At 42.4% G+C, this 12,293-nt stretch overlaps 1 long non-coding RNA gene across 1 annotated transcript; it reads right to left on the reverse strand.

Annotated features, from left to right (window-relative positions):
• Positions 1-9,412: 9,412 nt before the first annotated feature.
• LOC134028340 (uncharacterized) lies at positions 9,413-12,046 on the reverse strand. The gene is made up of 3 exons (XR_009931510.1): positions 11,895-12,046; positions 10,154-10,205; positions 9,413-10,067 (listed from the first exon to the last, which is right to left on the reverse strand). It is a non-coding gene; the product is annotated as an uncharacterized LOC134028340 (long non-coding RNA).
• Positions 12,047-12,293: the final 247 nt, after the last annotated feature.

Consider the following 12,293-nt stretch of genomic DNA (forward strand, 5'->3'; position numbering starts at 1 on the left):
GCATCGCTGCAGGGCCCCGTTGCTAAGGCGTTAGGCCTTTCTATTGCCAGGCTTCTGTTGCTAGGGATGGTGCCTCTCTCTCACTGCAGGTTGGTTGCTAGGCAAGGCGAAGAGCTGGAAAGTGCATGCGCCTGGGTCTGGCTGTATTGTTCTGCCCGGCGAGACATCTCTGTCCGACAGGAGCCATGATTGACATTTCCCTGCCTGCCTCACGATGGCCTCCTGCCCCTGGGGGACCTGGAACCTGCTGGGTGGCAATCACACACACACACACACTCACGCACACATACACTCACTCACTCACACACATACTTACTCACTCACTCACTCACTCACTCACACCCACACTCACTGACACACACAGACACACAGACACACATGCTGTATCTTTGAATGAGTTGGAGTGGGTGAGTCCGTCAGGGTGGGCCTGCTTGACTCTTCAGTGAAAGCACACATTCTTTCACAGCCAGGGGATGGTCACAGGCATTGTCACTTGTCATCCAGTTAGAGTCTGTGGAGACTGTTCAGTCCACAGAGAAGCCCCTTGTCTCTCTCCAGGTACACCAGCCATGTCTCAGGAAGGTTGATGAACCTGACACTTGTTTTTACAATAATTCAAGCATACCGGGTTGCTCTGTAAGGAAGGCCAATCAAGATGCAATGACTGAAGTGACACAATACCTAAAAGCCTTCGAGATCTACAAGATGCTTTGACTGTGTCTGGATTCTCCTAGAATCCTACAGCATTTTCTGTACAGACAGCTGGTATATCCTTCCTAACACATTCTTATGCATGCAAATGAGAGGGGAGGGGCCTGTCTGTGGGCGATCAGACTGTCCAGCAGTGACTGGCGGAGAGATGAAAGGGAGCGAGAGAGACAGAAAGGGCCCGCTACTGCCCACAGCGTCCCTGTGGAGTTGGGAGAAAACCTGAAAGTGGCCCCTGGTGGCCCCTTCTTACCACCAGACATGCATATTCAGTGACACATGCAGATGTATGCAGAGTGAGAGGCGTGGGAGTAGAGGTTTATGAAGCTGTGGTCTGGCTGACTGTCAGGGACAAAAAGCAGAGTACATGCCTGTCTTCACTGAGGCACAGACTCTGGACCAGGGGAAGGCGGGGCGAGGGTGGATGGGGGGGATGCACAGTGAGTGGCTGGAGGTATGACAGCTTCAATGGGGTTCCAGACATCGAGGTTAGATGTCATTCTTTGCCAGTGGGCTGATGTTGTGGAGGGCCCAATAGCTGTTGCATGTCACCCAATGCGTGGGAATGAATTTCAGATTTGATCGGACGTGGATGTCAACACCCTGATCCTCTGTCCTCTGGGCAGTGGTGAGGTTGCAAACAGGATTTTGTAAATGTTACAGGATTAAGTATGTCAAAATGATGACAATGATGATTTACAACTAACATGGATAAATCTTCCACTCTTTACTGCTACTTTTTGTAGAACAGAAAACTGTTCTACAAAAGCTAGATTTTAAATCTAGAACATTCAAACCTATAACTCCATTGGGTGATTTCTGGACATTGGAAACCCATCATAATATAAATGACTTTTTATCTAGACTTTCTACTCTAATATTAAGTATTGAAACAGCCTTTACTCTTGACAGCTTAGTTTAGTTGCTTTCAGAGGGTTTCAGCTGCACTGCTTGCAGTTCACAGGCAGGCAGACAGGGGGCAACCTACTCACACTGCAAAAACAGACAAGTGCATTGGAGGCAAGGAGAGCAGGGGAGAAGGAGGGAGGGAGGGAGCGGGGAAAGAGGGGTGTGTGAGTGTTCTCTGAGGAGGGGTGGGTGTTTGGGTGAAAAGAGACAGCGTGTGTATTGTTGGAGCCCCTGACTCGCCACCCTGGAGAGATCCCGGTTCCCACGGTCCACTCAGAAAACAAACGCACCCCCCCCCCCCTCACAGGCAAACACACACACACGGTGATGTCATTAATTACCATAAAAATGAGTGCGACAGCGAGCGAGCGTGCGTCTGCCAGCAAGTGTTGTGTGTGTGTGTGTGTGTGTGTGAGAGAGAGAGGGAATCGGAGGGAACGAGAGAAAGAAAGAAACCATTGTCTGCCTTGAAAATAAAGAAATCTCCACTGAACCATTGTAAATGAGGAAGGCAGAAAAATGAACCAAAATACGAGGCTGTGTGAGTGAGAGCTGTGCTGTCACATCCTGTCAGGGTCTAACAAAACCTGATGTCCACAACCTGCCCTTCAAGGCCACTGGCACACACCCTGCCTCTCTCCCAGACGCTGGCACACACCCTGCCTCTCTCTGGGCCACTGGCATACCCTGCCCCTGTGTGTGTGTGTGTATGTGTGTGTGTGTCTGTGTCTGTGTGTGTACTTGTGTATTTGTATGAGTGCATTCGCGTTTGTGTGTGTGAGCACGTCATATATTATGACACAAAGCATATTGGTCAACAATGCGACCATAAACAAACTAACAGAACATTATTTTGTGTTTCACATAAATGCATGTATAAGTGTTTTAATTTTCAAGTGAAAAGTAAACCATAAGGTATTTCTGAACAATGAAATTCTTTGGCAAAAAAAATAATATCCTAAATCATTATATACACACTTACCTTATAAATACATCTGTATGTACATTACATGTATACAGTCTATAAATCACTAAAAATAAAACATTTTCTTTTGAGGATCACAGTGTTCTGGAATGTGTGTGACATGCTCCAGAACTCAAGGTACCTTCATCAGAGTAGTGTTGTGTTAGCAGAAAAGTCCTCACGACACCAGTCTGCCAGCTCTCTTTGAGCAGGGACTCACATTCCTGTTTATTAAATGTGCAGCCACATGAATGCATGGGAGCCCACCTCATCAAAGCCCAAACAGATAATTGCTACTATTTGATCTGCAGTCTCTCCAAGGACATTCAGTGGTAATTAGAAGCTCTGATTGGAGCAAAAGCGGGGGACGGAGGGAGGGACGTGAGCTTTGTCTGTCCTGCTCCGAGTTCTGTTCTCAGGGCTCCGCGTTCTGTCGACGCTGCCGGGATCAGAGTCCCACAGTCTGAGAGGCTCCTTGTGTCTGGACGAGGTCTGTCTCTGTCTCTGGGAGAATGTTCATCTGGCCCTTATCCTCCCAACTCATCAGGCATCCAAATGAACAGAAACAATGCAGAGCATTGAGGGTGGGAGATGGACAAACTGAGGCCCTTTGCACTGACTGCTAATGTTTATGGAGTGCGGGAAGTCTTAACAGAGAACTTGTTGTTAAACTCATTATGGTAGCCAGGCATGCTACCTTTAGAGCGAGGGCCACACAGCTCTGTTGGTTTGTTAGCTTGGGTCTTTGTGTTGTGTTTGTGTGTTTGTGTGTATACAGTATGTGTGTGTGGCGGCGAAACAAATGGAGGGAGAGAGATAGCGATACAGAAAATGTGTGTGTGTGCATGTAAATGTGAGAGAGAGCAAGAGAAAGAAGGAGAATATGAAAAGAAAATATTGGCAAAAACGTACAAAAAGCAATAAAAGGGAAAACACTGTCAAATGAAAACATGTTTATTTCATTCATGACAAATACTGATCAAATAATGAAGGAATATCTCAAGAAGTATCATTAGAAAGACAAATCCCTTGCTCCCCAAACACCTACTGTACAACCTGGCGAGGCTGACACATCTAGAGGATGGAGAGGCTGAGACAGGTGTTACCAGCAGATGGTGCCACTGTGGCACAGACGGGCTGCATGCATCTGCGCCTCAGGATGCTGCGGGCAATACATACATTTTAAAGACTACTTTTTTAGTTCATTTGGAACGATTTACATTACCAACACAATTTATTCATATGCAACTTTATTAGCCTATTTTAGAACAGTCTACATTCGTAACCCAATACATTCATGTGCAGCTTTATTATTTCATTTTACTGTAGAACAGTGTCAATTCCTAACCCAATACATTCATACAAAACTTAATTCTTTTTTTTAAAGTCTACATTCTCAACACAATACATGTATATACAACTTGATATATTTATTTTGGAATAGTTTAGATACCCAACCTTCTACTAGCATGTTGCAGCCGAGCTAAGAGGGGCAGTAGCAGGTCAGCTGGTGCCAGCTCAGGCTGCATCACACAGACTCCTGCCTCTGCTGCTTCCTGCTTTGACAAGATAAGACATGTTCACATCTCCAGGTGTGTATGTGTGTGTGTTGGAGTGTGTGTGTGTGTGCGTGTGTGTGTGTGTGGGGGGGGGGGGGTTGAGGTTGGTCCTCCAGTGTTTAATGGGCCATGTAGATAACGGTGTGCATGCACATACAAATTAAACATACATAATTGAAATCATGTTTATGTAGAAATGGTCACAATATTTTTGTTTCTTCCTATTAATAAGAGACATGAAGTGGATTTAAAATGGTGGTTTGCCTGAATTACTACGGAGCTGTTAGTCAGTAACATAATTTATATGTAAATTCAATAACTTAATGTTTTAATCATTCACAAAGTTCAAGAGTTCACAGGTCAATGCAGACAAAGATTTCACAGGCAGTTCTTTCCTTGAGGTAGCTTCAGAAACAAAGATAAAGTCCTTACTAAAAGCATGTCCTTTTTTATACCAAACGTTTCATGGGCATATCTGCACAATGTCCCCCTTTAGACTCTACAACTCTCATCAGGGATTCCTCCAGTCTGCCAGGGGAAAACCAGTCTGACTGAAGGCAAGAGAACTGTTGTGGCATCCTCACACCCACCCAGGCATAATGGAGGGCTTACCCTGTTCCTCCCATTTATTTCCACACCTTTTAGAGAGAATGAGAGGGGGATAGTCAGTTCTCAAGTCAGTTCTTGTTGTGAGAGTCCAGGCAGTGGTGCTGGACGTGCTAGGGCCTGAATTTATTAGCATGCTGTAGCTGTCCCACCCCAAGCACCAGCACCCCCCCCCCCTCCCTTCTTACACCCTTTTCCTCAATATCTTTCGTCCTCTTTCTCTCCTCTCTCTCTCTCTTCTCTCTCTCTCTCTCTCTCTCTCTCTCTCTCTCTCTCTCTCTCTCTCTCTCTCTCTTTCTCTCTCTCTCTCTCTCTCTCTCTCTCTCTCTCTCTCTCTCTCTCTCTCTCTCCTCTCTCCCTCTCTCTCTCTCTCTCTCTCTCTCTCCATCTCTCTGTTGTTCTCACTCTCATCCTCTCTTAGGACGATTGCTCCACTGTGTGACTTCCTCCTCTATCAACATGAACTCCTCCTCACATCACCAATATACCCTTAAACACTGCAGTGAATGGAAGCCTCTGTGAACTAACCACACAGTGGAAAATTAGCATTGGTACCTGCGAGAGTGGCGCTCACAGTGAGTGTAGGAAAGTCAGATCTCCCATCTCCAGACGAACAGTTTATTAATTTGTGGCTACTCTGCTCACAGCCTTAAAGAAGAGAAGAAAGTAGGCAGAAGTTTTAAATGGAATTAGAATGTACTTCTAGAGCCGAACTCTAAGCCACTACTAATAGGCATGGCGCAGTAAATTGCCCAGGCTCTCTGCGCAAAATAATATAGTCTTCCTATAATCTGAAATTTACGTCATGTTACATGACGTAAAATACATATCAAATTTTCGAAACACTCGTGAGAAAAAGGCTAATTGCACATGCCTGCAGCTATTCAACCAGATACAAAATTATGATAAGCAATAGCCCCACATTCGATTCAAAGACTGCATTGAAGAATAATTTAAATAAAATGTCATAAAAAGATGAGTATCATAATTTCACTTACGTATATACCGCGGATTTAAATGGACATCTATAGCGCTAAGTGACAATAATGGAAGGAAAACATCCCACATCCTTGTTTTGAATAGTTCATCTGTATTAGTCAAAAGTTAATTGTTACATCACAATATAACAAGACAAACAACCGTAAGAACGCTTTAACCAACAGTTGGTAAAATAATAATAATGACATTTAGAGTAGCAATAGTTTTTTGGGGATTACTTTAAAGTGACTCTACACATCCTTGGAGAATATTTCTTTAGGCTATCATTTTCAAACTAAAAATCCTTTCTAATGTATGCTGTAAATGCATTCAGAGGTTGTCGTGAGACTAAACCCCAAAACAAGTACTAGTATTAATCAAATTCATATATGTCTATATTTTTTGAGTTCGTAGGATTGGATACGTTTGGGTCAAGGACAACTTTAACAGAATTAATGTATTTATTGTTGAAGCCTACTTTCATGTTAAAATGGATCATTTCCTCATCCCTAAAATTGCAGCTTTGAATACAAATCGAAAAGAATGAACAACATATGCAATTGGCTACATTTTCGATTCTTCCAGGACTGAAATATAATTTTCGATGCCTAATTAAAACATGCCTATGAGACACTAGCCATTTAGTCTCCTATCTCTTCAGAAATATTAAATCATGATATGACATTAGCTATAGACTTTATAGCTCAAACTTTAAAGCGCTGTATCTTATCTTATGTCATTGTGAAAGCAATGTTTTATAATATTGATACAGCTGAGTGACTGTCAGTCGGAGATTCCAACTGATAGACTAAGTCCAATCTGTCAACTCCAGAAACATTGACTTTGTTCTTCTTCACAATGAAACCATAGAAAATATTTGATCATCTCAGTTTCGCTACTCAATTTTTTAGAACATTTTTCATTTGATATGAATCTTATAGCCTATTGGTAAATTCAAGATTCCAGTTGGACTGGTAGGAATCAAAATGACAATGTAGCACTGCGCTGCAACACTGCAAGTTACAGCAGAGGCTGTAGGCTAACTATTTCTCGGCTAATGTTATTAAATCGAGAACACGGGGCCAGCTGGAATATTCCACGCAACTCCTGGACTAAGTAATGTAAATTATAGTTATAAAGGCGGCTGTGCAGCCTATTGCGTGATTTGCCTCCGGCTTAAAATCGTTGGTTTGGGACGCTGCCATTCAGAACAAAAAGTTTGAGAAATTGATCAGATTATGAATATATGTGATTGTTATTGTTGTAAATCTATGCATGGCCTAGTGTTGAACGCTATTGCAAGTGTTTTTGTTTGGAAGGGGAATTTTGTTTATTGGTACCTACGCAGACAGGATTCAGCACCACTTTGCATTGGACAGCAACCACACTTGATCTATGCGCGTGCGTGTTCTTGCATGTGTGCCTTAAAATCAGCTTTTCATATGCATTTCGGCATTTCGGATGGCATTGGCAATATAATTCATTTCTGTTTTGAGAAGTTGTTGAGCAAGATGCAACTCTGAACATTACCACAAAACCCAGTTCGTTTCATGGAAGTCATTCCCCTCTTTATTACATAACTGGAATAGAAGAGACTTGGGTCCACATACTTTTCCTCAAGCCCAAGAATATGTTTGTTATTTTTTGTTTTGTTATTAAGGCACAATAGACCACGATTTTATGAATTACTTTTATTAAGTGAATGTTCTAAATGTATGTCAAGAGTGTAATGTGTGTGAGTGTTTCTCTTGACAAATACCAGGCTTTTAGTCCTGGCCACTTGCCAAACATCCCACCTTGTTGTTGACCGGGTGCATTACCAGTGTAGCTGGCAACGTTGAAGGAGTAATTATGTATAAAGGGTTCCACTATGAGGTAAAAGCTGTTGCAGCGGAGCAGCAAGATAATTTCTAAAATGAAATTACACAAAAGAACATCGTATATTTTAATAAAGCCTTATAAAGATAAATTGATTTTGAGCAGATTGCTTTATGCGACGACAGTAAATCAAAGTAATAGGGCCACGTTTGAGGTAGCGCTAGCCATACACAGTATACCGCGAGGATAGGCTTGACCATAAGGTCTGCAGTTAATCAAGCTGCACAGTCTGGGCTGCTGAATGCAAAAGACAGTCCAAGGCAGTTTAAACCTTCGACAACTTTAGACTTCATGGTCACATATAACGTTCTGGTGCTGGTGAGTTGTCTGACTTTTTGGGGTCACTATTATCGAGCGTTAGGGCTGTGCACACAATCGTGGGCCTACATATGGACAGCACAGCGAAGAAGCTATGGGCTATACTACTAAGAGTCAGGGTCCCGTGCCCAGATGACTCCCCAGGCCCCCTGTCCACGTGTGTGTGAAAGCTCATTTGCGTGACTTGTCTCGGAGGCTTTGTGGGCTGCCAAGCAGTGAGGAATGCCGCTTCTTTCCTGAGGAGGTCGCCTCTGCTCCTAGACAGAAACTAATCTCATCCCTTAACCCTGTCGTTAAGGTACCGTTTGATCCTTCAGTTCCTCTGGCTGTGTGGGGCACTGTTCATAACTTGATATAATCTGGAGATTTCTCTTTTTCTCTCTACCTTCGTATCTTTCTCCCCCTCTTTCACTATTACACACACTAACTTTCTTTCTCTGGAACAAGCAATGTTTCAAGCCAACTTTGCTACTGCTTTTTGTTATGTCCTCATTCTGTCTCTCCCAATTGTCTTTCTTGCTCTATCTCTTTTTTCTGTGTGTAGTAGTGTGCACTTTATATATTTTATGTATGTACTGTGTACTTTCTTTATCTCCTTTTTTTGCATAGCCTATGCTACCTTTCATTTGGTCTTTTTTCTGTTTAGCATGAGTATGTTTGAGTGTGCGAGAGAAAGAGAGAAAGAGCTTTTCGTAATAGCGGTTCAATCATTTGCTCCATACTGTATGTTGAATCTTCAGACAGAGGCAGGTCTTCAGCCTCAGTGAGGTTCTCTCTTATTGTGAGATTGATCTGAAAAGACTGAAGAGTAAGCAAAAAGCGTTCTAATTGTATGGAAGCGCGGCTCATTCAGGTGATGAAAAGGGACTTGTAGTGTCATAGCAGCCCCTTAAATTTGCCAAATAAGGATCGGTAATGATGAGGTGAGAAGCAGTGAATGCCCTAAAACAAACTATATAGGAGCCCCACTAAAGCAGCCGGCAGCTTCAGATATATTAAATTACCATGATTAGGACTTTAGGCATGGTTCAAGCCTGTTTGAGAGGCTGGGGAGCCTGAAAGTGGTGCTATTCATGTCTGGGGAGGAGGGTCAATAGGTCGGGGAAGTTCACAGGGCCTGTTTCTATTCTTATGCTAACACAGACTACAGGCCCTAATGCTCACTGGCTTGGAAGACATAAATGATTGGGCAATAATCCGTAGCTCTCCATGGTGGGGGGAGTTGCTCTATAGCTAATTGCGCTCTGCCTGCTCCCCTTTCAGTGGGCTGGCAATAATGATGTCTGTAAAAAGACAGGGCTGTTTTCTCTGCTCCACTCTCTGTTCCCTACTTGCCGCTAGAAAGGTACACGATTGTGTTTTGATATCACTGCAGGCTGGAGATTTCAGAGGTTCCGTAGTAGCACTCTGACATCCTAGGACTCCTCTTCCTTCGCATTAGGACATTAATTGCTTACAGAACATTCTGAAGTTTGCTATAAGTGGGGGGGGAGGGGGGGTTAACACAAAACATTTTCTTATGGAAATACATTTGTTTTGCAGAACATGAGCAGATAGGAGTTGATGACAGGATGAGGTGTGTCTGGCAAAGTGTTGATATCTTGTCTGCCTTCCCACAACAACTGTGCAATTGTAATTCTAAAGCAACTTTGAGAGTGCAGCTATGTAAGAAACCTAAATTGTAACGACAAGTATTTCATTTATTTACATATCGTACCATCGCACACAAAGGAGTGTTTTGTTCCTCTGCGGCATGCCTGAAGATTAATTTCTCAGCAATGGTGAGTCGGAGGACCCTCAATGCCTCCCTGTACAATGGGGCCCATCTATCTCCTTATGACAAGCAGAAAATCTGAGCAGAACAAATGAATGAATACAAACGATCACCGAGTGCCATGAAACAGAACACCGGCAGTCAACCGCTCCTTAGGAGTTCTTCTGGTGATGTTTGGCCTGTCTGTCCGTCTGTCCGTCTGTCTGTCTGTCCGTCCGTCTGTCCGTCTGTCCGTCTGTCCGTCTGTCCTTCTGTCCGTCTGTCCGTCTGTCCTTCTGTCCGTCTGTCCTTCTGTCCGTCTGTCCGTCTGTCCGTCTGTCCTTCTGTCCGTCTGTCCGTCTGTCCGTCTGTCCGTCTGTCCGTCTGTCTGCATCTTACACACAAAGTATAATGACATCAGGCTTTCAACTGTGTTTTCACATGTATACTGTATTGTGTTCTATTTTATTCGAAGCTCACCTTCAGCAAGAGAAGGCAGGATTTCTTTCACTGTGGGGGCCTTGTTTTAGGACTTCAGAGATCAAAGGAAAATGTCAGTAGAAATCTTGTTCTTAATATTCAAGCATGTTTAAATCAAACACATACAAATGTGTCACAATCACAACTGACCAAACTTAGAGAAAACATCTATCAAAATCTCTAAACATAGCAATGCAACCTATTTCTAATAAAACCTTGTGCATCAAAGTCAAGCAATTTTTTCCATAGTGACATTAAATGTGGATCATAGTCCAAAACCATGTGTCAGAGTGTGATCACACATTCTCTGTCATCCTCAAATCACATCCCTCTCGTCAATAGACCATTCCTATTGGCCACTGGGGAATAGATGGGCCACCCACTTAAACCTGGGTTGTGACCTCTGACACTGTGTGTTCTGTAGGACCCTAGGGAGATGCATAGCAACACTCACATCTAGCAAGCTAACAAGTACCTGTCTGTCTACCCCCCAGTTGCATCCTTTAGATCTGTGGTCAATTCATTATGTATTTTAATATTTAACATTTCGTAAGTTGTATACAAATGTATACAACTTTTTTCTTTTTCTTTCTTGCTGTTTTGATATTTTAATTATAAATGTCAAACAAATTGTGTCCATGCAGTTGGGTGTCTTAATAAATTGCTTTTCAACAAATTATTTACAAAATGATCAAGTAAATACACAGTTTCAGACAATCATCACACCAGTGCACGGGCTAGCTGTGTGGGGTCAAGCTGTCCTCCCTGCCCTTTGAATGGACAGGTCATGTCTGGTGAGTGACCAGAGCAGAATTGTCTGGAAATTGCCATGTTGAGGAATGAGGACATAAACAAAGAATCCTTTCATTGTTTTTTTGTGATGTCTCCAATCAGCCGAACCAACATGACATGTTTATCATGGCTTACTTGAACTATTCATTTCCCATTTGCTCATTCTATGGTCCCTGGTACAATTAAAAAAATAATTAACTTCTCTTTTTAAGCTGTATTGCTGAATGGTTTATTGGTCCACTAACATAGCCTGTAGAATAAATTGCATAAATTCATGATTTGCATTACGTGTTATTAATTTGCTAATTTATAGATTGTACGATTTCGCCATGTTTAGATTTTTATTTTACTATTATCATAAGTATAGGTTATAATTTACCCCCCTACGTTTGGATTTTTTTTTACCGAAGTCGCGGTATATCCACTTCAACTATGTTCTTTCATGTACAAAGTAGCCTAGGTGTACAGAAATATGAGTCTAATGAGGGAGCTGTTGCTTTTACAAATCTTCGTTTTGAAATTAGACCTATCGTGAAATTACGATAGGTCGTATATCTTTCTGTGAAATTCCTATGTATTTTAACATTTATTTTGTTGTGAGGACATATTGTGCTTTCCGCTCATTTATCCTAGTTATCCTAAATAAAATGCAAATAAATGCTGACTAAATTAATCGTAGTTATTGGAATTATGGTAGATCATTTGACATTATATTATTTATGTTATATTCACGTTCACATCATTCGAGGTATGTCGACCTCGCTTTAGGGCCCTCCTGGGATATGTTTCGGGTCAACCTCAGATCCAGTGTCAGTGAACTCTTGGCCAAATTATTCTCTCGTGGACACGAGATGACCTTGCCATAAGTTGCTAGACGCTTCATGTTGGATGCGAACGGAGGCAATGTCATGCAAACCAGCAAAGGGACTGAAATTAATTGATCGCTTACCTTAATAATATACAAATCCATCTTGCTTCATGTTATGTAATGTAGCCTGATAGAGTGAACCATGTCGATCGCATCCTCTTCGGAAAAATGTGGTTTGGTGGGCTTGCATTTCCATGTAATAAAAAGGCATTTTACAGACCTCCACGCGCTGCTTGTTTTCAGACGCTGTCTGGAGTCAACTGTCGAATGAGGGGCGATACTCGCAATTAAGGCATAATTAAATCCTGCAAACAAGCCAGCCGGAGTCATCTGAAGGAGGTCTGCGTCTTCCTGCTGTAACTTCTCAAGTCTTCATACAAAGCATGATTGTTATTCTTTCATTCTTTTACAAACTAATAATGTGACAAGCAGTCTTGGATTGTTTTTGGTATTGACAGTCACACAATGGATTGGGATTCA

This window comes from Osmerus eperlanus, chromosome 10, assembly GCF_963692335.1.
Source record: "Osmerus eperlanus chromosome 10, fOsmEpe2.1, whole genome shotgun sequence".
In the NCBI taxonomy this organism is placed as follows: Eukaryota; Metazoa; Chordata; class Actinopteri; order Osmeriformes; family Osmeridae; genus Osmerus; species Osmerus eperlanus.